This window comes from Pseudorca crassidens, chromosome 4, assembly GCF_039906515.1.
Source record: "Pseudorca crassidens isolate mPseCra1 chromosome 4, mPseCra1.hap1, whole genome shotgun sequence".
Classification (NCBI taxonomy): Eukaryota; Metazoa; Chordata; class Mammalia; order Artiodactyla; family Delphinidae; genus Pseudorca; species Pseudorca crassidens.
Window position 1 is genome coordinate 107,729,784 of NC_090299.1, and position 26,835 is coordinate 107,756,618.

Below are 26,835 nucleotides of genomic sequence, written 5' to 3' on the forward strand. Positions count from 1 at the left end.
ACAACTACTGAAGCCCATGTGCGTAGAGCCTGTGCTCCGCAACAAGAGAAGCCACCACAATGAGAAGCCCGCGCACTGCAACAAAGGGTAGCCCCCGCTTGCTGAAGAAAGAGAAAGCCTGCACGCAGCAACAAAGACGCAACGCAGCCAAAAATAAATAATTAATTAAAAGTTCTAAGATATATATATTTTTTTCCTAATCAAAGATAGTTCCCTCCATATGAGAAATGACAATGCTAGCGCTGAAGATGAGGATATTTTCACGGTGGTATATATCCATTTAGTAAATGTTTACTCATAGGAAGTAAAAAGACGGGGTGGTAATACATAAAACCAGAGCCATCTTTGATATCTCCAACTCTTGTACTGCTAAACCACCAAAGAATAATTAATAGAGAAAATCATAAACCCAGAGTCACTGTAATTATGATGATCACATTTGTGTACCTCATTTTAATCTATTATAAACTGATAACAGGAGGAGTACTTTTACACCAAAACATCAAAATAATCTGTCATTAGGAGAGAAAACAACCTGGTGACATGACAGCATGCCGTGTTTTGGAAAAACTACCTTCTTCACCCAAATATTGTGGTAGTTCCTAAGGCTCATAAGATATCCAGCTCAAAGCTAATTCACTCCAGCTGTCAAGACTGTCAGGCCACACTATCAGCAGCATTGCTGGGTTGTCGATATTTGCTTTACCTTTTCTAACAAAATCAATTGATTGCTCCCACTTTGTTAATGAGTTCACAAAATTATAATTTAATCACGAGCATAGTGGTAAATTAACTCTGTCTTCTTTTTTACTTACCCACTACGATCACTTTTCATCCATTCTTTCATTAGTTTAGTCATCAAATATTTATGAAGAGTTTTCTATGGGTAAAGCTTCAGAGATGCAGGTAGGTAGCATGACAGTAAGCTAGTGTGGAAGTCAAGGTTTACAAATATTTTTAACAGAGGATTATAAACATTATCATTTATTCATTGAACCCATGTTTTGAGGATCACCAACATTTCCAGGCATCTACATTATATTAGTTCATTTAACCTTCACAGCGCCACCACCTGGAGGGGAGTATTATTACACTCGTTTTATAGACGTAACTAATGATCAAAGAGGTCAAGTAACTTACCCACAGACATGGGTAAATAAGGGGCAGAGCCCACATCTGAATCCGGGTCTTTGTGACCCCAAGTACTGTGGAAATAAATAGGAGGAGGTTGCTAACTAACTCTGGACGAGCAGTGAAGACATTCCAGAGGAGCCACTGCTTAACCTGATCTATAAGGAGTCCACCATCTAATAAGGAAAGGGCATGGCATTTACAGTGAAAAAAGTCATACAGACAAAGGCATGATTATGTTGAGCCCTGGCCCTGATTTGATCTTACCAGTACACTGCAGTGGGACACCTCTAATGCTTCCCAGAGTAGACAAGATGCTCCTTGAGCACAGGGATCCTGCTCTATTTATTTGGTAGTCCTCCCAGAGCCCAGCACAGTCTTACAGAGACGGTGCTTGATTGTTGTTTAAAGAAGTGAGTTAGAGAATGTGAAGTGATATTTCACTTGCATAATACAGTAAAATTTTTCTTGGGAAATGGCTCTAGTTGACATTCAGTCATTTCCATCCCCAACACCAATGTTAATACCTTTTCTCCCAGGTCTTTGTTAAATCACGATGACACCTACTTAGCAAATAGGAGACACATTCCAATTTTTTTAATCTGTGCACAGCAGAACATACCATCAGAGTTTACCTTTTTAAAAGTTATTTTGTACTACTTCTTTTTGCAAGACATGCAGTTTTATTACATAAAAAATGGAAAAATAATAGTGTTGGTAAAAAAAACAGTGTGGAATGAGATGGAAGGAAGGAAGGAGGGGAGGGGAGGGAGGGAGAAAGAGAAAGGAAGGAAAAAAGGGAGGGAGGGAGAAAGGGGAAAATACAACTTCTGCTATTAAATTTTTACTCCAGGGCATCTTATAGTTTTTATTTCCTAAAAGGTTCCCAGGTTGTTCTTAGAGTGCTGAGTTAATTCTCTTATCTATCTCCTTTTGAGAGATAATTGCTGGTGTATAATCTTAGCAACATGACTATACCTTTTTGTTATGAGCCAGCAGCCATGAGACTTGGCGCGTGATTCAGTCATGATAGAAATAGCTTTGAGCAGACAGCCTGCCTAAGATAGTATATGCAGGTCTACCACATCACCCTTTGTTAATCATTAATCGTGGTATTACACCTCTGTAAAAATAGCAACAGTGGCTCGCATTACTTATCCAGTTTACTTTGAAGGCAGCTGTACCTCTGTTATCACTTCACAGTAACTCCATGAGGTCTTTCCCAACTGATGCGGCCAAGGTTCAGGCAAGTAAGCAAGAGCCTCAGGGGGACCAAGCTCCAGGTCTAAACCCAAGTCTCCTGATTCCTGGCCTAAACTTCTTTCCATTCATTCAATCTCCTTCCCCAAGAAGAAAAAATTACCTTAAGGAATTATATTTCAGTTTTTCTCTTTGTCTCTTTCTCTTTCCATTTCTCTGTTTCTTTTACACACACACACACACACACACACACACACACACACACACACACATTTTGTCTTGCTTTGCACCCTATTCATGTGGCATTAGGTGGCCTCATTATCATTATGATAATTGTTTCTAAAGTGGGTGCTGAGGTTCAGAGGTGTCTCACAAAGCTCATCCCAGCACTCTGCCTGCCTTCAAGCTCCTATTATTAGTTGTTATGGTCAGTGGAGTCTACAATTTCATTTCAGACGTGAATTAGCTTTTACTATGCCTTTTTGGCACTAGTCACACTTTTATCATACATTTGATTAGATTTGGGTTTAGATTCCACCTCCACACCCCCAAAATGAAAAGCACTGCTCTGAGAAGTTTCTGGCCTAGAAACTACCCAACACAATCCCAACCACAGGACCATGGAATGGAAAGGATTATTTTATTATACATGTAAGTTCTCTTGGTATTAAGACTGTATGTAGGCTTTTTTCAGCCAGTTGAACTAGTTGGGAATTTTTTTATTCCTTCCTCATATATGTTTTGAAAACATCTTAGAATCTCTCCTCTCCTCTGGCTATACTGAGGTGGTGGAAGATAAGGAACCCACATGCTGTCTGCAGCCCTTACATTAATCATGTGTGGGAGAGGGTTGGGAGGCGCAGAGGTGGGAATAGAGGCAAGAAGGGCATACGTGACAACAGGGCACGGGTCGTTAAGCAGCAGCTGGTGGCCAGTTTGCACAGCTCGACACCTCAAAGGAGACAAGTAATAAATGCCTCCCAAAGTGAACCTCCAATCGTCTGAGAGCAAATGTCTAACTGGTAAAAGCTGATGGGAAAATGCTACAGGCTGGAGGCACTCCTACCAAGATCTGACTTGAGACAGGGCTCAGGGCCACCTTCTTCCCTACATACAGCTCCTCCCTATTATTTGTTTTCACAGTTCCACCCAAAGGGTAGCTAGCTTTCCTGTAATATCTCAAGTCCACTATGGTAACTCAAAGTCCCACAAGTTCTTTTGTTTCGACAAAGAGTTATATAGAATCTACTATGTGCCAAGCACGGTCTCAGGCACTGGGAATCAATAAGGCACAAACCCTGCCCTTGGGAGCTCTCAATCCAACAGGGGAGACAGCAATGTAACATTTATAATCAGGGAGATACTCAAAATATATAACTAACTTCATACTATGGACACCAGCCAGTCAGAGATGTTGGCCAGTGCACCTGGGCATCCTGGCTGCAGGCCAGCTCTGCCTCTACTACCATGTGATAAGAACGGTAACCGAGGTCTCTAGAAGATGCTATGCAAGCTTAGAAAAAGCTCAAGCTACGACATGGTCATAATTCTGTCCCTTCAAGAAGGATGGTTTTAGAACAGTAAGGTGAATAATAATAAAGTTCCAGTAAGTCCCCTACATACAAACGGGTTCCATTCTGAGAGCGAGTTCGTAAGTCCAATTTGTTTGTAAGTCTAACAAAGTTAGCCTAGGTATCCAACTAACACAATTGACTATATAGCACTGTACTGTAATAGGTTTATAATGCTTTTCACAGAAATAATTTATAAAAAACAAACAAAAAATAAACACATTTAATCTTACAGTACAGTACCTTGAAAAGTACAGTAGTGCAGTACGACAGCTGGCATACAGCAGCTGGCATCGAGTGAACAGGCAAGAAGAGTTACTGACCGGAGGAGGGAGAGGAGGTGGGAGACAGGAGAGCTGAAGGATTGTCAGCAATAGGAGATGGAGGGCAAACGGCAATTTCATTCCCACCTGACGTTGCATCTTTGAAAGTTGGCAACTTGAAGGTTTGTATGTAGGGGACTTACTGTAATGACAAAATTTCCATATTTAGTACCTACCGTGGGCCAGCTCTATACTAAGAACTTTCCAAGAGCTATTTTAGTTGATCCTCACAATATTCCCTTTTAACAAATGAGGAAACTGGGACGTAGATCAGGTGAATTACCAAGATCACACAGGTTTTTAACAGGGTTTGCACACAGTTTAAACCCTAACAATCTGACTCCAGAACTGGCACTTACACCTGAAATTTGACGTTTTGATTCTTCTGGAAAAAGGAGGTAAGAATGGGTTTCTCACCATTTCCTTACTGCAAGAGTGAACTGACAGTATTTTAGGTAGAGATAGATTGGCGAAGTTCTTATTCAAAAAGGCAAACTCGGGCTTCCCTGGTGGCGCAGTGGTTGGGAGTCCGCCTGCCGATGCAGGGGACACGGGTTCGTGCCCCGGTCCGGGAGGATCCCGCATGACGCGGAGCGGCTGGGCCCGTGAGCCATGGCCGCTGGGCCTGTGCGTCCGGAGCCTGTGCTCCGCAGCGGGAGAGGCCACAACAGTGAGAGGCCCGCGTACAGCAAAAAAAAAAAAAAAAAAGGCAAACCCTTGGGGCTTCCCTGGTGGCACAGTGGTTGAGAATCCGCCTGCCGATGCAGGGGACACGGGTTCGTGCCCATGTCCGGGAAGATCCCACATGCCGCGGAGCGGCTGGGCCCGTGGGCCATGGCCGCTGAGCCTGCGCATCCGGAGCCTGTGCTCCGCAACAGGAGAGGCCACAACAGTGAGACGCCCGCGTACCACAAAAAAAAAAAAGTCAAACCCAGGTAATACAAATACAAATACAACATAGGAAAAATCTAACAGTCACTTTTCTTAAGAGCCCTTTAGAATGAAGGACAGGCAGATACAGCCATCAGGCAAGCATTGTTTTTTAATCTAAAGAGTCGATCTGATTTACATATACAATCACATAATTTTCTCCTGGAGGCCTTTACAACCAAGGGTGAGGAAATGGCTATGATGTCAGCCCAGGAGAACTATAGCTTCACTTGAAGGCAAAATAGCACAATTAAAAAAAAATTATTTTCCACATGAATTTCTAAAATATACTTCTCATACTGAAGCCTCTAAGTAATAAGAGAAGGGTGAAAATGTCATCAACAGAACAAATTTTTCATGGTGACCTTCCAAGTGTCCTAAGTTCTCAGGATCACAGGCCACAGGAAATTCATATCTGTGGATTTAATAATAACATCAAAGGATCAAACAGCCTCCCCCATTCTCTTCTGTCAAAATGCAAAGAAAAAGTAAATCCCAAATGTTGAGGTTAAGGATTTCATTGAGGGAAAACCTACTGCTCTAAAGACAAAATGAAGAAGGAGAAGGAGAAGAAGAAGAAGAATTACCCAGCATAGCCAACACAATGCCGAAGAAGAACAAAGTTGAAGGGTTGACACTACTCTGTCTGACCTTTATGCTAGGGGAGATCCAGATGTTTTCAGCCAAGAGCCTTGCTTGAAACAGTGATCTTATTCAGTCCTATGGCTGAAATCATGTCTGTGTTGGTGACTCCAAAGTTGATACCTCTCCCCTAAGTGCCAGACTCATATTTCCAACTGCTTATTCAGCATCTTCACTGGGATATCTCACTGACGTCTCCGACTTAACTTGTCTAGATCAGAACTCTTAGTTTAATTCCCAAACCACTCTTCCCCATCTCAGAAAATGGCATCACTAACCACCTTGGTGTCTGGTCCCCAAACCTAGACATCATCCTTAAATTATCTCTTTCTCTCAAGCTCCACTTGCCATCAGTTGCTTCTCCTAAACATATGACAAATTTCTTTACTTCTTTCCATTTCTATTACTACTATTCTACTGGAAATAACTGTCCTTTGTATACAGTTTACTGCAAAAGCATCTTGCCTGGTGGCCTGACTTCTCTTGCCCTACATCAATCCATTCTACAAGACGATTTCTTTTGTATACATTTTTTCAAATTTTTATTTTGAACAATCTCAAATTCATAAAAAAAAAGTTGCAAGTGTAGTACGAAGAACTTTTCTTTTCTGAACCATTTTAGAGTAAGTATGATGCTTATCACCCCTGAATACTTTAATGTAAATTTCTTACAAAATACTTTAATGTAAATACTTTAATGTATACTTTAAATACTTGATTGTAAATTTCTTACAAACAAGAGAATTAGCCTATATAATCAAAACACACCTATCAAAACCAGGAAATTAACACTGCTACATTGCTGCCACCTAATCTACAGACCCCATTCAGGTTTCACCATTTTTCCCAGTAAGTCATTTATAGGAAAAGAGCCAATCCAGAATTACGTGCTGCATTTATTTATTTATTTATTTTTAATTTTTTTTTTTTAGAAACTCATGCCTCACTTTATTCCATTTTCATTATAGTCTTGTAAAAAACTAAAACTGTGCAGTACTTATGCATGAATACCCTGTACCACTTCTAAGAAATGCAAAGCACAGATATGATCTCATTGCCTTTCATCAAAACCTCACAGAGTCCCTGTATGAAAGTGCTGTTCTCCCCAAGTCAGAGGTGTGTTACAAAGCTAAAAGTTACCAAACCTGTTCATGGCCTGCCATTTTATGTTGCATTTATTTTTCATGTCCCTTTAGTTTCTAACAATCAGGCATGATTCCTCAGTCTTTCTTTAATTTTCATGGCCTTGATACTTTTGAAGATTATAAACCAGTTTTTGTTTTGCTTTATTTTTCAAAAAGTGTCCCTTTATACTTTGTCTGATGTTTCCACATCATTAGATTCAGATTACTCACCTTTGGCAGGAAAATCACAGAAATACTTTCCATCACGTCCTATCAAGTGCCCCATATTTTTGTCCTCATGCTGGTGATGTTCACTTAGATCATTTGATGCACGTTGTGTGCCAGGCTTTTCCACCCTGAGGTTATCCCCTTTTTCCCTGTAATTAATAAGCATTTTGTGAGGAGCTACTTTGAAACTACATAACTATCCTATTTTAATCAAACTTTCCATTTATATATATTTATTTACTTATTTATACCAGTGTGGACTGATGGATTCCTATTTTATTCAGTGGATTATAAATTTTGCTATCATTACTTGTTCCCAGTTGCTATCATAATTGTACCCCAGAGAGGGATTTATAACAGGTTTATTCTTGGTCTCCCTCCTGGGAATAGAAGCTGCCTGGAAGAGGAAATTTATGGCAATCCTCATTTCTCAGAAGGGTCCACTTTTAGTTAAATAAAGAAAGCTCCAAGAAGGCTTCTTTCTGCATCTGTTGAATCCCAAATATTTTCAGCTTAAAATAAACTATATACCAACTCTGGGGTTCCAAGTGGGTTCCTATACTACCAAGCTCTTTTCCTAAGTGGTTGTACTATTTTGCATTCCCACCATCAGTGGATAAGAGTTCTGGTTGCCCCACATCCTTGCCAACACTTGATATGGTCAAACTTTAATTTTGCCATTCTAGTGGCTAAGTATATAGTAGTATATCACTTTGTGGTTTCAGTCTGCATCTCCATAATAACTAATGATGCTGAGCATCTTTTCATGTGGTTACTAGTCATCTGTATATTTTCTTTGGTTAAGTGTTTGTTCAAATCTTTTCCCTATTTTTACTAAGTCATTTGTCATACTATTATTCAGTTTTAGGAGTAATTTATGTATTCTAGATACAAGCCCTTTGTCAGATATATGTTTTACAGATATTATCTCCCATTCTGTGCCTTGTGTTTTCATATTCATAAGTGTCTCCTTTTGAAGAGCAAATGTTTTCAATTTTAGTGCTGTAAATTTCTCTCTAAGCTGTATCCCACAAAATTTGATATATCATGATGTCATTGAAATCCACTTCAAAATAGTTTCTGAATCCTAAATATCCCATTTGTGGGTCCATTACTCGCCTCCTTCTTAAACCAAAGCCAGAGAAACAATAACTGCAAACATGAGTGATGACAATCAACAGTTTACAAAACATTTCTTCACTTCATTTAAACCTCACAATACCATCAGTTCCATTTCACAGATGAAGAAACTATAATTTAATCAGGAGATTAAATTTGCCCAAGGTTGCCCAAGGTTGAAATATCAGTGAAGACAGATTCAAGCCTTATTCAGGTTATCTGACTCTAAATTCCATTCTCTTGTCATTGTACTCTAACTAGATCTCAAAAGTTCTAAGTTAAAATCTTTTTGCAAGTTACATGTCTAAGACAGCTTGCATTTTTTAAAATTAATTTTTACTGGAGTATAGTTGATTTACAATGTTGTGTTAGTTTCTTCTGTACAGCAAAGTGAAACAGTTATACATATATATATATATCCACTATTTTTTAGATTCTTTTCCCATACAGGTCATTACAGAGTACTGAGTAGAGTTCCCTGTGCTATACAATAGGTCCTTATTAGTTACCTATTTTATTGATTGATTGATTGATTTTTTACCATCTTTATTGGAGTATAATTACTTTACAATGTTGTATTAGTTTCTGCTGTATAACAAAGTGAGTCAGCTATATGTATACATATATCCCCATATACCCTCCCTATTGCATCTCCCTCCCACCCTCCCCATCCCACCCCTCTAGGTGGTCACAAACCACCAAGCTGATCTCCCTGTGCTATGCAGCTGCTTCCCACTAGCTATCTATTTTACACTTGGTAGTATACATATGTCAGTGCTACTCTCTCACTTTGTCCCAGCTTACACTTCCTCCTCCTAGTGTCCTCAACTCCATTCTCTATGTCTACCTTTTTATTCCTGCCCTGCAACTAGGTTCATCAGAACCATTTTCTTTTTTAGATTCCATATATATGTATTAGCATACTGTATTTGTTTTTCTCTTTCAGACTTACTTCACTCTGTGTGACAGTATCTAGGTCCATCCACCTCACTACAAATAACTCAGTTTCATTTCCTTTTATGGCTGAGTAATATTCCATTGTACATATGTGCCATATCTTCTTTATCCATTCATCTGTCGATGGACACTTAGGTTGCGTCCATGTCTTGGCTATTGTAAATAGAGCTGCAATGAACATTGTGGTACATGACTCTTTTTGAATTATGATTTTCTCAGGGTATATGCCCAATAGTGGGACTGATGGGTCATACGGTAATTCTATTTTTCATTTTTCAAGGAACCTCCATACTGTTTTCCATAGTGGCTATATCAATTTACATTCCCACCAACGATGCAAGAGGGTCCCCTTTTCTCCACACTCTCTCCAGCATTTATTGTTGTAGATTTTTTGATGATGGACATTCTGACTGATGCGAGGTGAAACCTCATTGTACTTTTGATTTGCATTTCTCTAATGATTAGAGATGCTGAGCATCCTTTCATTTGTTTGTTGGCAATCTGTATATCTTCTTTGGAGAAATGTCTATTTAGTTATTCCATCCATTTTTGGATTGGGTTGTTTGTTTTCTTGATATTGAGCTGCATGAGCTGCTTGTATATTTTGGAGATTAATCCTTTCTCTGTTGATTCGTTTGCAAATATTTTCTCCCATTCTGAGGGTTGCCTTTTCATCTTGTTTATGTTTTCCTTTGCTGTGCAAAAGCTTTTAAGTTTCATTAGGTCCCATTTTTAAATTTTTGTTTTTATTTCCATTTCTCTAGGAGGTGGGTCAAAAAGGATCTTGCTGTGATTTATGCCACAGAATGTTCTGCCTATATTTTCCTCTAAGAGTTTTATAGTACCTGGCCTTATAATTTAGGTCTTTAATCCACTTTGAGTTTATTTTTTGTATGGTGTTAGGGAGTGTTCTAATTTCATTCTTTTACATGTAGCTGTTCAGTTTTCCCAGCACCAGTTATTGAAGAGGCTATCTTTTCTCAATTGTATATTCTTGCCTCCTTTATCAAAGATAAGTGACCATATGTGCATGGGTTTATCTCTGGGCTTTCTATCCTGTTGCATTGATCTATATTTCTGTTCTTGTGCCGGTACCATACTGTCTTGATTACTCTAGCTTTGTAGTACAGTCTGAGGTCTGGGAGCCTGATTCCTCCAGCTCTGTTTTTCTTTCTCAAGATTGCTTTGGCTATTTGGGGTCTTTTGTGTTTTCCATACAAATTGTGAAATTTTTGGTTCTAGTTCTGTGAAAAATGCCATCGGGAGTTTGATAGGGATTGTACTGAATCTGTAGATTTTTGGGGTAGGATAGTCATTTTCACAATGCTGATTCTTCCAATCCAAGAACATAGTATATCTCTCCACCTGTTTATATCATCTTTAATTTCTTTCATCAGTGTCTTATAGTTTTCTGCATACAGGTCTCTTGCCATCAGGGTGATGGCAGCCTTGTAGAATGAGTGTGGGAGTGTTCCTCCCTGTGGAATACTTTGAAAGAATTTGAGAAGGATAGGTGTTAGCTCTTCTCTAAATGTCTGATAGAATTTACCTGTGAAGCCATCTGGTCCTGGGCTTTTGTTTGTTGGAAGATTTTTAATCACAGTTTCAATTTCAGTGCTTATGATTGGTCTGTATATATTTTCTCTTTCTTCCTGGTTCAGTCTTGGAAGGTTGTGCTTTTCTAAGAATTTGTCCATTTCTTCCAGGTTGTCCATTTTATTGGCATATAGTTGTTTATACTAATCTCTCATGATTCTTCGTATTTCTGCAGTGTCAGTTGTTACTTTTTTTTCATTTCTAATTCTATTTGAGTCGTCTCCCTTTTTTTCTTGATGAGTTTGGCTAATGGTTTATCAATTTTGTTTATCTTCTCAGAGAACCAGCTTTTAGTTTTATTGATCTTTGCTACCGTTTCCTTCATTTCTTTTTCATTTATTTCTGATCTGACCTTTATGATTTCTCTCCTTCTGCTAACTTTGGGGTTTTTTTCTTCTTCTTTCTCAAGTTGCTTTAGGTGTGAGGTTAAGTTGTTTATTTGAGATGTTTCTTGTTTCTTGAGGTAGGATTGTATTGCTATAATTTCCCTTTTAGAACTGCTTTTGCTGCATCCCATAGATTTTGGGTCATCGTGTTTTCATTGTCATTTGTTTCTAGGGATTTTTTGATTTCCTCTTTGATTTCTTCAGTGATCTCTTGGTTATTTAGTAGCATATTGTTTAGCCTCCATGTCTTTGTATTTTTTGCACATTTTTTCCTGTGATTGTTATCTAGTCTCATAAAATTGTGGTCAGAAAAGATACTTGATATGATTTCAATTTTCTTAAATTTACCAAGGCTTCATTTGTGACCCAAGATATGATCTATCCTGGAGAATGTTCCATGTGCACTTGAGAAGAAGATGTATTCTGTTGTTTTTGAATGGAATGTCCTATAAATATCAATTAAGTCCATCTTGTCTAAATCATTTAAAGCTTGTGTTTCCTTATTTATTTTCATTTTGGATGATCTGTCCATTGGTGAAAGTGGGGTGTTAAAGTCCCCTACTATGATTGTGTTACTGTCGATTTCCCCTTTTATGGCTGTTAGCATTTGCCTTATGTATTGAGGTGCTCCTATGTTGGGTGCATAAATATGTACAATTGTTATATCTTCTTCTTGGGCTGATCCCTTGATTATTATGTAGTCTCCTTCTTTGTCCCTTGTAATAGTCTTTATTTTAAAGTCTATTTTACCTGATATGAGAATTTCAACTCCAGCTTTCTTCTGATTTCCATTTGCATGGAATATCTTTTTCCATCCCTTCACTTTCAGTCTGTATGTGTCCCTAGGTCTGAAGTGGGTCTCTTGTAGACAGCATATATATGGGTCTTGTTTTTGTATCCATTCAGCCAGGCTGTGTCTTTTGGTTGGAGCATTTAATCCATTTACGTTTAAGGTAATTATCGATATGTATGTTCCTATTATCATTTTCTTAATTTTTTTGGGTTTGTTATTGTAGGACTTTTCCTTCTCTTGTTTTTCCTACCTAGAGAAGTTCCTTTAGCATTTGTTGTAGAGTGGTTTGGTGGTGCTGAATTCTCTTAACTTTTACTTGTCTGTAAAAGTTTAATTTCTCCATTAATGTGAATGAGGTCGTCGCTGGGTGGAGTAATCTTGGTTGTAGGTTTTTCCCTTTCATCACTTTAAATATATCCTGCCACTCCCTTCTGGCTTGCAGGGTTTCTGCCAAAAGATCAGCTGTTAACCTTATGGGTATTCCCTTGTATGTTATTCATTGCTTTTCCCTTGTTGCTTTTAATATTTTTTCCTTGTATTTAATTTTTGATAGTTTGATTAATATGTGTCTTGGCATGTTTCTCCTTGGATTTATCCTGTATTGGACTCTCTGCACTTCCTGGACTTGATTGACTATTTCCTTTCCCTTATTAGGGAAGTTTTCAACTATAATCTCTTCAAACATTTTCCCGGTCCCTTTCGTTTTCTGTTCTTCTTCTGGGACCCCTATAATTCGAATGTTGGTGTGTTTAATGTTGTCCCAGAGGTCTCTGAGACTGTTCTCAATTTTCTTCATTCTTTTTTCTTTATTCTGGAGTTATTTCCACTATTTTATCTTCCAGGTCACTTATCCGTTCTTCTGCCTCAGTTATCTGGTATTGATTCCTTCTAGAGAATTTTTAATTTCATTTATTGTGTTGTTCATCATTGTTTGTTTGCTCTTTAGTTTTTCTAGGTCCTTGTTAAACATTTCTTGTATTTTCTCCTTTCTGTTTCCAACATTTTGGATCATCTTTACTATCATTACTCTGAATTCTTTTTCAGGTAGACTGCCTATTTCCTCTTCATTTGTTTGATCTGGTGGATTTTTACCTTGCTCCTTCATCTGCTGCCTGTTTCTCTGTCTTCTCATTTTGTTTAACTTACTGTGTTTGGGGTCTCCTTTTCACAGGCTGCAGGTTCATAGTTCTTGTTGTTTTTGGTGTCTGCTCCCAGTGGGTAAGGTTGGTTCAGTGAGTTGTGTAGGCTTCCTGGTGGAGGGGACTTGTGCCTGTGTTCTGGTGGATGAGGCTGGATCTTGTCTTTGTGGTGGGCAGGTCCACGTCTGGTGGTGTGTTTTGGGGTGTCTGTGAACCTATTATGATTTTAGGCAGCCTCTCTGCTAATGGGTGGGGTTGTGTTCCTGTCTTGCTAGTTGTTTGGCATGGAGGCCCAGCACTGTAGCTTGCTGGTCATTGAGTGGAGCTGAGTCTTAGTGTTGAGATGGAGAGCTCTCGGAGGGCTCTCGCCGACTGATATTACGTGGGGCTGGGATGTCTCTGATGGTCCGATGTCCTGAACTGGGCTCTCCCACCTTAGAGGCTCAGTCAGGCCTGACACCCACCTGGAGCACCAAGACATTGTCAGCCACACGACTCTTTTCTAAGTGTTTTTCGGTAAAACAACTTAGTCCAAATCTTCCATGAAGAGATCTGGTCATTTCAGCTCTCTTTCATTGTATTTCCTCTTGTGTGCATTCTCACAGTCCCTGCTAATGTTGGAGGGTCTCCTGCAGAAGCAGGGGGCAGTTGTGGTTCACTGCAGGAACTGACTGCTTGTATTTTAAAAGGAGACTTTCAAGGGTATTCAAAGGATTCTCAGATTTCTAACTGTGGTAATATCAGATAAATAACTACAGAGAACCAACAATATCTCTGTCCAACCAGACCACTTTGACCTTTGAAATCATCCTCTGATGGATGCTCTGGGTAATGAAGCCAAGTTCAACCACTGCAATCCAGGTGCCTTGCATTTTATCTCTTTCATCAATTTCAATGACGTAGCAAATCGTTCTCCAAATGGCACTTAGAAGACTCCCCTTGGGAACTCCCTGGGGTTCTGGTCCAATCAGTACTAGTTGGAATGCAGAGATTTGGTTTTCTTAGCAAGCATCTTAAGTTAATTCTGATTCAGGATGTTGGTGGATCACCCTTAACTGGTAGGGAGAGGGTGGAGGGTAGGGATCAGGTGAGAGAAGAGGAAGTGGCAGAGGCAGGTGAAGATGGGTATGAAGTGGTTTGTAAACTCTCTTGGGGATTTAAATTTTATCCTAAGAGTAGTGAGGAATAACTGAGCTTTTAAGCAGAGGAGTTACCTAATAGATTTAGACTTTAGGAGGATCAGGAAGGTGGAATGTAGAGAATGGACTAATGGGGTCAAAGACAGGAGTCAGGGAGAGCAGTTGGAGGCTGTTACAGCAATTCAGGCAGGAGGGGCTGGTAGCTTGGACTGCAGTAGTGGTGGTAGGGATGGAAAGAAAGAAGAAAATTAACATATATGAAGAGCCAACACACAATGAAAGGGTTCAATGAAATGAAAAAAAATATTAAAAAGGAGAATGTAAATTGCTAGGAAGGGTCTATAAACAAAAAGTCAGCATAACTCCAGAAATAATGATCTGGGGTCCAGGGGAGAACCCTTCACCCAGAGGACCTCTTGTATTCTGAAGCTTCCTTGACTCTGTCCTTTCAGACTTGTTTATGTTAATAAAGTGAATTTACTGCCTCAGATCATAAAGGCCACTGCTCAGCCTGAAATCTGTTCAACGACCATGCTAACAACAGTCATATTTTTTAATAAAGACCTTTCACAAGCAGTTTTATGATTCTGTCTCATGAAAGTCCTTCCCAACCTGCCCCATATCCATTATGTTGCACCTTCTTTATGGGCTCAGGTGCTCTGTCCTTCATTATAGCATCATCACTCAGTCTGCTATAAGGCTCGGGAATGAACTTGGTCCTGAGTCCAACATGAAATATATTAAGAGAAACCTTGGCATGGATAGCCACATTTTAGGCTGTTCTGTGAACAGCCTCTCATGAGTAATGTAAATCAGATTTGTGGATTTATATATATACACTATATTTATACTGTCCAACAATGTTTTAAGTCATATCATATGCCATCTCCCTGAAGCTGGTACAAAAGGTTAACGGGCTCAAATCCCACTGAGGTTGCCTCCCAATTAAGTCAACTATATTTTTAACCCACATGTGGCTTTATTTTTCCAGGCAATCACAGTCTGATAAAGTGATAATTATTTTCTTTGTAACCAGTTAAAGGAGGAAAATTGCCAGGGAAATAAAGAGATGGTACCTACCAGGAAAGCCTATAAAAGAAAAGGTGGGGGGAATCACTAAACTTACTAAATAAAGTAGAAGACAGCAAAGAGCCTCTGAAACAACAGTTCTCAACCTTGACCTCTCAGTAGAGTCACCAAGAGCTCTTATAGGCTAAAGAGCCCCACCCATGCCAATTAATGCATATCTCCACCATGGGGGCCCAGGCAAATGGATGCTTTAAAAACTCTACAAGTACAGTATTTCCAATGTGCAGCACAGAGAACCACTGCTGTAGGAAACATAAGAGGGTTGATATGGACTTTTCAGCATCCAAGAATCCATAACTGACATGCTGTGGGACAAAGATTAATCCAAGAAAATTGTGTCTTCTTTCCCATACTAAAATATCTAACTTTCCTGTAAGCTAAACATTTAAGGAAAAAATCAATGAATGAAAAATCCTTTTTTAAAACTTTTGTGTTTCAGAAAGGAATATAGCTTCATTGGTTTTTTAAAATATTTTTTAAAACATAAATCAGGTTTAGAAATGAGTATAGATTTGCTGCTTTTTCTCATCCTTTAAAAACATGAATCAGATGATGTCACACCCCTAAAGGACTACTCCTTACATTTGCAAGGCCTGGGCAGAGGGACAAATGGAAGCCACATACTGTTTATTTAAATGCTTAAATTGATAGATCAAGCTACTAACTTGTTAAATAAAATTTATTCCATCCTCCTACTTTCACAAATGCTCAACATTGCTAATTATTAGAGAAATGCCAATCAAAACTAAAATGAGGTGTACCTCACACCAGTCAGAATGGCTATCATCAAAAAGTCTACAAATAATAAATGCTGGAGAGGGTGTGGAGAAAAGGGAACCCACCTACACTGTTGGTGGGAATGTAAATTGTTGCAACAGCTATGGAGAAGAGTATGGAGGTTCCTTAAAAAACTAAAAATAGAACTACCACATGATTCAGCCATCCCACTCCTGGGCATATATCCAGACAAAACTATAATTCAAAAAGATATGGGGCTTCTCTGGTGGCACAGTGTTAAGAATCTGCCTGCCAATGCAGGGGACACAGGTTTGAGCCCTGGTCCAGGAAGATCCCACATGCCACGAAACAACTAAGCCCGTGCACCACAACTACTGAGCCTGCGCTCTAGAGCCCGTGAGCCACAACTACTGAAGTCCACGTGCCTAGAGCCTGTGCTCCGCAACAAGAGAAGCCACCGCAATGAGAAGCCCACACACTGCAACAAAGAGTAGCCCCCGCTTGCCACAACAAGAGAAAGCCTGCGCACAGCAACGAAGACCCACTGCCCCCCAAAATTTTAAAAATTAAAAAAAAAATACATGCACCCCTATGTTTATAGCAGCACTATTCACAATAGCCAAGACATGGAAACAACCTAAATGTTCATCAACAGATGGATGGATAAAGAAGATGGATAAAGAATATTACTCAGCCATGAAAAAGAGTACAGTATTGCCATTTGCAGCAACATGGGTAGACTTAGAGAATATCTTACCAAGTGAAGTAAGTCAGAAAGAGAAAGACAAATATTGTATAATATCACTTATGTGTGGAATCTAACAAAATAATACAAATGAATTCATTTAAAAAACAGAAACAGACTCACAGACAGAGAAAACAAACTTAGGTTACCCAAGGAGAAAGGCAGGAGGATAAATTAGGAGTATGGGTTTAACAGATACACACTACTATACATAAAATAAGTAAACAATAAGGATTAACTTTATAGCACAGGGAACTATATACAATATCTCGTAATAACCTACAATGAAAAAGGATCTGAAAAACTACATATATATAACTGAATCACTTTGCTGTACACCTGAAACTAACACAACATTGTAAATCAACTATACGTCATTAAAAAATCCTAAAATCAAAAGATATGTGTACTTTATTATGAGATCAAAAGCTAGCAATATATCTAAAACATATGAATTTAATTATTATTACATACATCTGAGTACTCTGTTGATGTGCCAGCAATGTCTGCATCAGTAAAAAGTAAAAATGTATATAGCTCACAAATTATCTATTTCCAGAGTAAAATTTATTTTTCTTGGCTTCATTCCAGTAAAGTCAATAATTATATTACAATCAAGATTCTCACATAATTTGTGTTCTCTTGACAGTAATGTCAAATTAGATCCCCTTTCTCTAGTTATGACATAGTTCTTAGCTTTTTAAAATTAATTTCAACTCAGAGAAACTGTCTCCAGAAAGCAACCAGAATTGTCAAAATTCTTAAACCATAATTTAGAATCAAAAATAAACTTCAAATTCTACATATCATGTTCAAATATCTTACTGGGGTTGCACATCATAATTATTATTATTGCATAGAGATTACAAAACATTTTAATTGTTTTGTATAAATGGTCACCATTTCTATCACTATTTTCACCATAAAGCAATACCCGGAACTTGAAGAATCTGTTTCTTGTGTGTGCCTGCGCGCGCGCGCGCGCGTGTGTGTGTGTGTGTCATACGTGGTGCCCATTAAAGCATGGAGTCCAGGACAGGAACCCCTCTTATTTGGTCTAAAGGCAGAACTGCTTCCCTTCTTATAACCCTTCAATGGCTTCCCTTAGAATTAAACCTAACTCCTTACCAAGGACCACAAGGCCTTATAAAGCCTTCTTATAAGGTCTGCTTTCTGCTAAGCCCGTCACCCTCCCCTTCTGTCCTTGTTCAGTCTCCTCCAACTACAGTGGTCTCTGGCCTGCGCCTCAGACCACAACCTTCTTTCTGCTCAAGAACTCTGTACTTGCTCTTCCTTCAGCCTACCTAGCACAGCTGCCCCCAACTTTATACATGGCTGGCTTCTTTGGGCCCTTGGGGTTTCAACTTAGGGCAGACAGACAGCATCTATAGTAATTAAAGGGACAGATTCTGGAGCTAAACTCTCTGGGTTCAAATTTGGCTCTACTATTTACCATTTGGGTGGTCCTGGGCCAGTATCCAAATGGCTCCATCTTTCAGTTTCCTGTTTGTAGAGAGGAGACAATCGTACTTTTTCATAGGGTTACTGTGTGGATTGAATGAATTAATATAAATAAAATGCTTAGGCCAGGCTTAGCATAGAAAGCATCGAATAAATCACAGCTTAAGAGAGCAAAATTCACCTCCTCAAAGAGCCTTTCCCTAACCACCCAACCTAAAGAAGCATCCCACCAGCACATCCCCATTTCATTTTTTATGGTATTTATCACTATCTAGAATGGCATTATTTTCATAATTGTTTATTGTCTGTCTCCTTCCTCTAGATTACGAGATTTATGAGAACTGAGCGCTTGTCTGAGACTTCACTGCTGCATCCTCTTGTGCCTTGCATATAGTAGGGCTCAATAAATATTTGTGGAATAAACTAATTTTTTTTAAAGCATGCCAACTGCCACCCGAATCAGAAATTACGTATTTGGGAAGAAAAAACTTACTCTCCTTTTCCAACTAACTTTTCTCAAATTGTGCTCATTTATGATAGGTTAACAGGCACCTATGCAAGGCTGTGGTGAGCTGAAAAGTAGACAGCGAAGGCAACATGAAGATCATGGTGCTGAAGACGGCTAACCACTCACCAGTAATGAGACGTCTTCTCACAGTCCCAAGACAAGTGGAGCCTTTGCAGTTATCCAATTAATTTAGTCAATGGGAACTTCTCACGTGGGGTGTTTGTTATTAATGAGCAAATTGACCAGTAAATGACCAACCTGTGCCTTGTACAGGTGGAGACAGTTGGAAAGCATGGAGGGAACTTCTCCCTAAGGAAAAAGCAAGAAGCATTGATTTAATAGATCATCAAAATTTATGAAAGAACACCGATCACACCAGGGCTGCCGTATGAAATTATACCTTCTAAAATAAGAATCTTCTTGTTCCAGCTTTGAATCCATTTGTTTGCTGACTATTGTCTTGCTTTCCCCAAACATATTTCTTTAGCGTGCATGACGCTGGCATCAAGCCAGTGATGGTGAGAAAGCAATGAATTCTAGCATAATTTGGGAAATTTTACAGAGAGCTAAGTCTCAAGAGTCTGTGTGACTTGCCCATATGAGGAAGCTGTTGGTTGTCACTGCAGCCCATAGTAACAATCTTCACATCTCTGGCCCCGTGGCCTCCCTGCCCCTCCCACTTTCCTGCAGTTCTCACTTTGCCGGCCCATTCCTATTCTTTAGGCTGGAAAACTGAATTGGATTCCTTCGAGCTCTTGAGGAGAAAAATGAGATAGAAATAAACATTTTAAACAATGATTATTGGCATTGTGTAGAGAGAAGCCAGGTGTCTGAATTAAAACATATCAGAAATGTATTTAATAATGCCAAAAAATAAGTTTTAAAAATAGATCCCAGTTTCTCACTGCTGCAAGGAGGGTGAAAGGTGTAAGAATGAGTCAAACAATTCCAAACGGTGTTTTGGTTCCCTGGCCAGTCCACCACAAAGGGTACTATTAATTTATGTAAGCTGAGCGCTTCTCAAATATTCAAACACCAACGTCCTGAAAAATAAAATAATGCAAAACTGCATCTCACTGCAGTCACTCAAAAACAGCTGCAGGGGTTGCTTTTGGATTTGGGATTCTTTTTTTTTTTTTAAATTAATTTATTTTTGGCTTCATTGGGTCCTCATTACTGCGTGGGCTTTCTCTAGTTGTGGCAAGCGGGGGCTACTCTTCGTTGCAGTGCACGGGCTTCTCATTGCAGTGGCTTCTCTTGTTGCAGAGCACGGGCTCTAGGCGCACGGGCTTCAGTAGTTGTGGTGTGTGGGCTCAGTAGTTGTGGCTCACGGGTTCTAGAGCGCAGGTTCAGTAGTTGCGGTGCACGAGTTTAGTTGCTCTGCGGCACGTGCGATCTTCCTGGACCAGGGATTGAACCCGTGTCCCCTGCATTGGCAGGAGGATTCTTGACAACTGCGCCACCAGGGAAGCCCCTGGGATTCTTTTTAAATCTATAGCACAAATTTCCAACAAGCCCCTGTCAATAAGTTCCCTTAGACTATATCCTTTTGGTGGTTTACTGACAATGAAGACCACAAATTTGCTTCATGCTAGAGAAGCTATTACTCCAAATCTTCAAAGAGCAAATGAGAAGAAACACCAGAAATACTGAGATGTGAATTCACTCATATAGTTACTATACAGGAAATTTGCAAATGTACTTGACTGTATTATCAGTAGTGGGAAGACAAGGAAAAGAGAGTGAGTTCAGCTATTTATAGTCTGCGGGCACACCCGCGAAGCAGTAAGGACAATAAAGCTCTGATCGGTGCTGCCTGGCTCCAAAAATGTTTTGAATCCTGGTTTGGTTAAAATTTTTCTTCTTAAGCAAGGTGGGGGGGAAGTTGAGCTGATAACAATTAGATCACCCCTATCCAGACACCCCTTCCCTTCTCTGGGTAGGTCCCGATGAAAGAGAAGCTCTGACCCTGATGTAGTAGCCTTTGGAAAATCACATCTGAGGGACAGGGCTGCCCCATAAGGCTAGACAGTCTGCGAGATGCACAAAGGCTCCTAGGCAGCAAGGTGAAATCTGGCCTAAGTGCCACTCACCAATGACGGGTCTAGCTCAAGACTGTATCCAGCTGGACGGGGCACCTTTGTCTACTTTTCTGCTCAGAGCGCCTTTTTCTATTTCATTAAAAGGAACCATATGGGAACTTCTACTCTAGTGTAAGTCTAAGTTCCACCTTTACCTTACTTACACCATGAAGGTTTAGGCTTCCCTCTCTCCATGATTTTTATACACGGCTGTAATTAACACTTATCACATTGTATTAGTTTATTTGTATATCTGTCTTCCTGTAAGACTGTGAGATTCACGAAAGTAATGATATTCCTCTCTTTACTCTCAGTTCTTAGCATAGAACCTAGTACAAACTAATTTGAAAAGTATGCTTGTTATATGAATGTTTGGAAAGATGGATGGATGGATGGATGGATGGATGGATGGATGGATGGATGGATGGATGGAGAGATGAGTGAAATCCAGAAAAGATTTATCAGGAACATGAAAATGGGCTTGGAGTCAGGACAGAGGACTCCACTTCCTGCTCTTTCTCTATCCTTTGACACTACTGGTGAGAGAGCAGAGAATAACAGTCAAAATTGTCAAATGAAGGTTTTGTTAATGATAGCATTCCTCACTCAATAAGCCAACACAACTGTGTGCGACTAACACTGTCCTGTAATTTTAGGGGTTGTACTGGGTATTTTCCACTTGCCCCTCCAGATCAAATACCCACACATCTCTATCCCACTTGGTACCCCAGGAGGCTGACCTATATGGACAACATCAAGGGACTTAAAGAACACTTGAGCTAGGGCACTCTGAGGCACGTTATCCCTCTCCCTGGCTTTCCCCCTTCCCCTGCTTCAAAACATATTTTTCCTGAATGCCCTTTAAGTGAGAGAATATAGAAGTAAATATCACCCTTCCCAAAGTTCCCCTGTACATCTGGCGGAGACTTTCACTAATTGTGAATCCTCTAATTCACTAATAGTAAGCACTCTAATGCTTTGATGGAAAGCAGCTTTAATGAAGCCTTCTCTTCCTTGGAAACCAGCCGCCAGTGCAGAGCATTTGAGTACTTGAACATCAACAGCAGCAAATCCACTCTAAGCACAACAGAACAAACGAATGTCTTTTATTTAACAAATCTGAGTGCCTTTGATCCTTGTGACTTATTATCCTCACTGGAGGCAAGCTGAGGGGTGGGGGGATAGTCTTTTCTTCTAAATCTTATTCTCTAATCAGTTGCTTCCCAAATTTTTTCAAAAGAAAGCATAAGTGAAAAATATACTATGCATAGTACACAGCAGAACAAATAGTTGAGGCTGTCGGTTGCTATGGACAACCAGCTTGGGGGCTCCATCCCAGTATCATCTGTAGTATTAAAGGGGAGCAATATCTTGGCACAGGGCATCCATTTGTGTGGCTCAGTGAAGACACCAGTGCTGGAAATAGACCGTGGCATAGACCATGGCATGTACTGTCTACATCCCTGACACTGACACTGAACAGTGGACCCAGGAGGCTGCCACTGGAACCACAGCCTCCGGGCCTCTGGAAACTGGATGTCATTGTGGCCACCACTGCTGCCATCTCAGAATGGACTGTGTGTGGTTTATTTCATGAAGCTGGGAAAGTATAGCATTATAAATAATATTTTTATTTAATGTTCCAAATTCAAAGCAAAACAACAAGGGATGCAAAGAAGTTTCCCTTTCCCTTTGCACCCCACTGGCCCTCAAACCTTTAGGTAACCACTCTTAAAGTTTATGTATCCTCCCAGATTTTCTTTTTGCAGACACAATGAACACAAATATTTTTATCACTTCCTTTTCTTACACAGATGGTAGAATACTGTCCACACACCATGTGCGTCTATGTGCATTCCTTTGCACCTTACTTTTTTTTGCTTACCAAAATATCCACGTGAGTACACAGTGTCCTCCCATTCTTTTGTACAGTGGCACAAACTTCCACTGTGTGAATGTACCCCTGTTTATTTTAACCAGTATCTATTGATGTTTATTTGGCTTATTCCCAATTTTTTGCTATTGTAAACAGTACTGCATATGTCATTTCTTATGTATGTAGATATGCCTTTAGAAGAAATTCCCAGAAACAGGATTGCTGGCTCGAAGTATAAGAGCATTTGTAATTTTGATAAATATTGCCAAATTGCCCTCCATAAAGGTTTATCATTTTGCACCCCTACCAGCCTTGCCAACAGAGTACGCTGTCCAATTTTGGACTTTTGCCGTTCTGATAGGTAAAAAATGATATCTTAATGTAGCCTTAAATGTCATTTATCTTATTATGAGGGGGGTTTATCATCTTCTCATTTGTGTAAGGCCATCTGCATTTCCTAACAAAAACTCCTCTTGCCTCTAGAATTAACTAAAGCTGGTTTCTATTGCTATAGACTGGTACACTGTTTAAAACCCCTTTCTTCAAACCATAATTCAAAAAGAGTCATGTACCACAATGCAGCACTATTGCAGCACTATTTAAATAGCCAGGACATGGAAGCAACCTAAGTTGCTTCCAGACTGACAGATGAATGGATAAAGAAGATGTGGCACATATATACAATGGAATATTACTCAGCCATAAAAAGAAATGAAATTGAGTTATTTGTAGTGAGGTGGATGTACCTAGATTCTGTCATACAGAGTGAAGTAAGTCAGAAAGAGAAAGACAAATACCATATGCTAACACATATATATATATATATATATATGGAATCTAAAAAAAAAAAAGATAGTTCTAATGAACCTAGGGGCAGGACAGGGATAAAGACGCAGATGTAGATAATGGACTTGAGGACACAGGGAGGGGGAAGGGTGAGCTGGGACGAAGTGAGAGAGTAGCCTTTACATATATACACTACCAAACGTAAAATAGATAGCTAGTGGGAAGCAGCTGTATCACACGGGGAGATCAGCTCGTTGCTTTGTGACCACCTAGAGGGGTGGGATAGGGAGGGTGGGAGGGAGACGCAAGAGGGAGGAGATATGGGGATATATGTACACATATAGCTGATTCACTTTGTTATACAGGAGAAACTAACACAAATCGTAAAGCAATTATACTCCAATAAAGATGTTAAGAAACAACAACAGGGCTTCCCTGGTGGCGCAGTGGTTGAGAGTCCGCCTGCCGATGCAGGGGACGCAGGTTCGTGCCCCGGTCCGGGAAGATCCCACATGCCGCAGAGCGGCTAGGCCCGTGAGCCATGGCCGCTGAGCCTGCGCGTCTGGAGCCTGTGCTCCGCAATGGGAGAGGCCACAACAGTGCGAGGCCCGCGTACTGCAAAACAACAACAACAACAACAACAACAACAACAACAGCAACAACAACAACAAAACTACAATGAGGTATCACCTCACACTGGTCAGAATGGCCATCATCAAAAAATAAACACTTTTGATCCAAAAAACCCCCTCTTTCTCCTGGAAGCCACAGTGTTTCCTCACGCATTTGTTTTTATATTTGGTCCTTGAAGGACCAAAGTGGAAGAGCTGGATTTTACCCAAAGTATCCATCCTTCTAGAGATAAAGGAAAAGGAATCAAAAGTGATTGTATGTGTCCTCTATTTCCAGCATGGGCTCCAGCTTCCCAGGCTTTACCAGGTTTTGCTGTTAAGTGCTTGAGTTGGGAATAAGCAATTTGGTAACCTGTTGCTATACCATTTTTTTCAAGTTCTAATTCCACTTCATGGTTCAATAACTACAAAACATCTGTAGATGTTACATTCTTATATTTTCTTCCTCTTTGCTTTCTTCTCTTCCTGCGTTTCTTTTATTTTCTACCTTTTGTTATTCCTGAGGATGTCAATCATTAGACGTTGAGGGGGTGAGTGGAGTTGATCAAACCATCAGAGTTTTCCTCAATTCTCCTTTACATACATTGTTTCTCCCAATGGATTTCAAAGGCTTCTACGGTCTTGATATTTAACCTGACACTGGCATGTGGATTCCTCCAAGTCAATGTCTCAACTCGGAGGAAATCAGGAGTATAGGAGGAATCCATGCTGAAGAGACAGGGCCGGAGGGAATTCTCCCGGCCTCAGAGATCAACTCCAACCAAGCAGATTGAAAAGACCCCAGCAGAGAGCAAGCAATGGACATTACTGAGAGGTTCAAACCAGCAGACAGGATTCAGCACCAGAAAATCTAACCAGGTACAGTATTGTTTATTACAGGGAGGCCCCAGCGAACCTGCCCAGACGTGGCAGGGTCCCACCAGAGGACATGGGCTGGGATAAATGTAGGATATGGGAACAAACACCAAGAAAGAACAGGGCGTGCTAATACGGTGTTCAGGGTTGAGTAATGGTGCCACAGAACCATTATTCAGTAATGGTGCCACATTATTTATGTAAATAGAAAAGAACTGTTGAATGAGGAGTAAAAGAAAAATGTCCTCCAGCCCAGGACAAATTTATAAGAAGAAAAAGAAATGCCGTCAAGAGCTACATGGAAACCTAAAACTGGACCCACATTTTGATATGATCTTCTGAAGAAATGTCATTTTAAACATGGCCTATAAAACAAACTATTAAAATTGTAGTCTTTAAGGTGATGTCAGCAAGAGGGCAGAGTAGGAAGCCCTGGACCCTCCTTTCTCCACAAATACACTGATTCAGCCCCCATCCACAAATTCCCTCCATGAGAAATCCAGAAATTAATTGAAAGGATTCTGTGCCCGGGATGCAGAAATGAAATCAGGACCTCAGAGAGATATTAGCACTCCATGTTCATCACAGCACTATTCACAATATCCAAGAAGTGGAAATGTAAACGTCCTTCGATAGATGAATAGATAGAGAAAACGTGGTATATACATACGAGTGAATATTATTCAACCTTAAAAAAGAAGGAAATTGTGCAATATGTAACAACATGGATGTATCTTGAGGACATTGTAATAAGCGAAGTAAGCCAATCTCAGAAAGACAAATACTGCATGATTCCACTCATCTGAGATATTATCTAAAATAGTCAATTCATAGAATCAAAGAGTAGAATGGTGGTTGCCAGGGGCTGAGGATAAGGAGAAATAAAGAGTTACTAATCAACGAGCATAAAGTTCCAGTCAATAAGGTGAATAATTTCTAGAGATCTGCTGTACAACATTGTACCTATAGTCAAAAATACTATATTGTACACTTAAAAATTAAGAGGGTAGGTCTCATGTTGTGTTCTTACTACAACAAAAATATGTTTAAAAGAATGAATTTAAAAAGCATCATGTTATACACTTCAATTATGTGCTGTTTATTGTATGTCAATTACATGTCAATAAAGCTATTTTTCCAAAAAAAAAGAAATATAGAATTGCTGCCTAGAGTCCTATCATTTTTCTGTGATGCACGCATACCATTATCACCCATTCTAAATCAAATATTTTCCATAATTAAAAAAATTAGTCTTAAAAATTGACAAAATAATTTGGGCAATAGATTACCTCGTTCCGTCACAGAGCCTGGATGAGTGAGGCTCAAGACCGAGGTGACAGTCAAGGGTGGTGAGAGGTGGGAATTGAGAGTGTCATGGCCCACGTCACTTGGTAATTAAAAAAGTAAAAGCAGCATAATGTTTTTCATGTCGAACAACTCTGAAGAGAGCCATGTCGAAACATTCTGCTTCACCAGGACTCTCTCCAGGTACACTAGAGCCCCACGACTAGTGGGCCTCAAAAGGCCACCCACAGAGGGTCTGGCAACTTGGGAGCCCTGGAGTTGAGGCCAAATCTGCAGATGAACAGGGTTATGTCAACCTGCACCAAACACATGGTACCATCAGAGTCCCCTGAGAACAAGGACAGCCCCGGACCTGCAGAGAGAAATTTATAAGGACAAACTTGAGAGGCCAGAAGAAGCGCATGGACCATCTCTTTTCCCTTCAATCCAGAGCCAGCGTCTGGCCGTCATGCGCAGCTGGTCTTACTCAGAGGCCCAGCCA

The 26,835-nt window shown here is 39.9% G+C and overlaps 1 long non-coding RNA gene across 1 annotated transcript in view; it reads right to left on the reverse strand.

The window, feature by feature from the left end:
- LOC137223811 (uncharacterized) overlaps positions 1-26,835 on the reverse strand; it is a 201,245-nt gene that overhangs the window by 131,073 nt on the left and 43,337 nt on the right. The window contains exons 2-4 of the long non-coding RNA XR_010943074.1: positions 18,946-19,128; positions 18,304-18,353; positions 7,153-7,298 (exon numbers count right to left, since the gene is read on the reverse strand). This is a non-coding gene — a long non-coding RNA (uncharacterized lncRNA). The remainder of the gene's footprint in view (positions 1-7,152; positions 7,299-18,303; positions 18,354-18,945; positions 19,129-26,835) is intronic.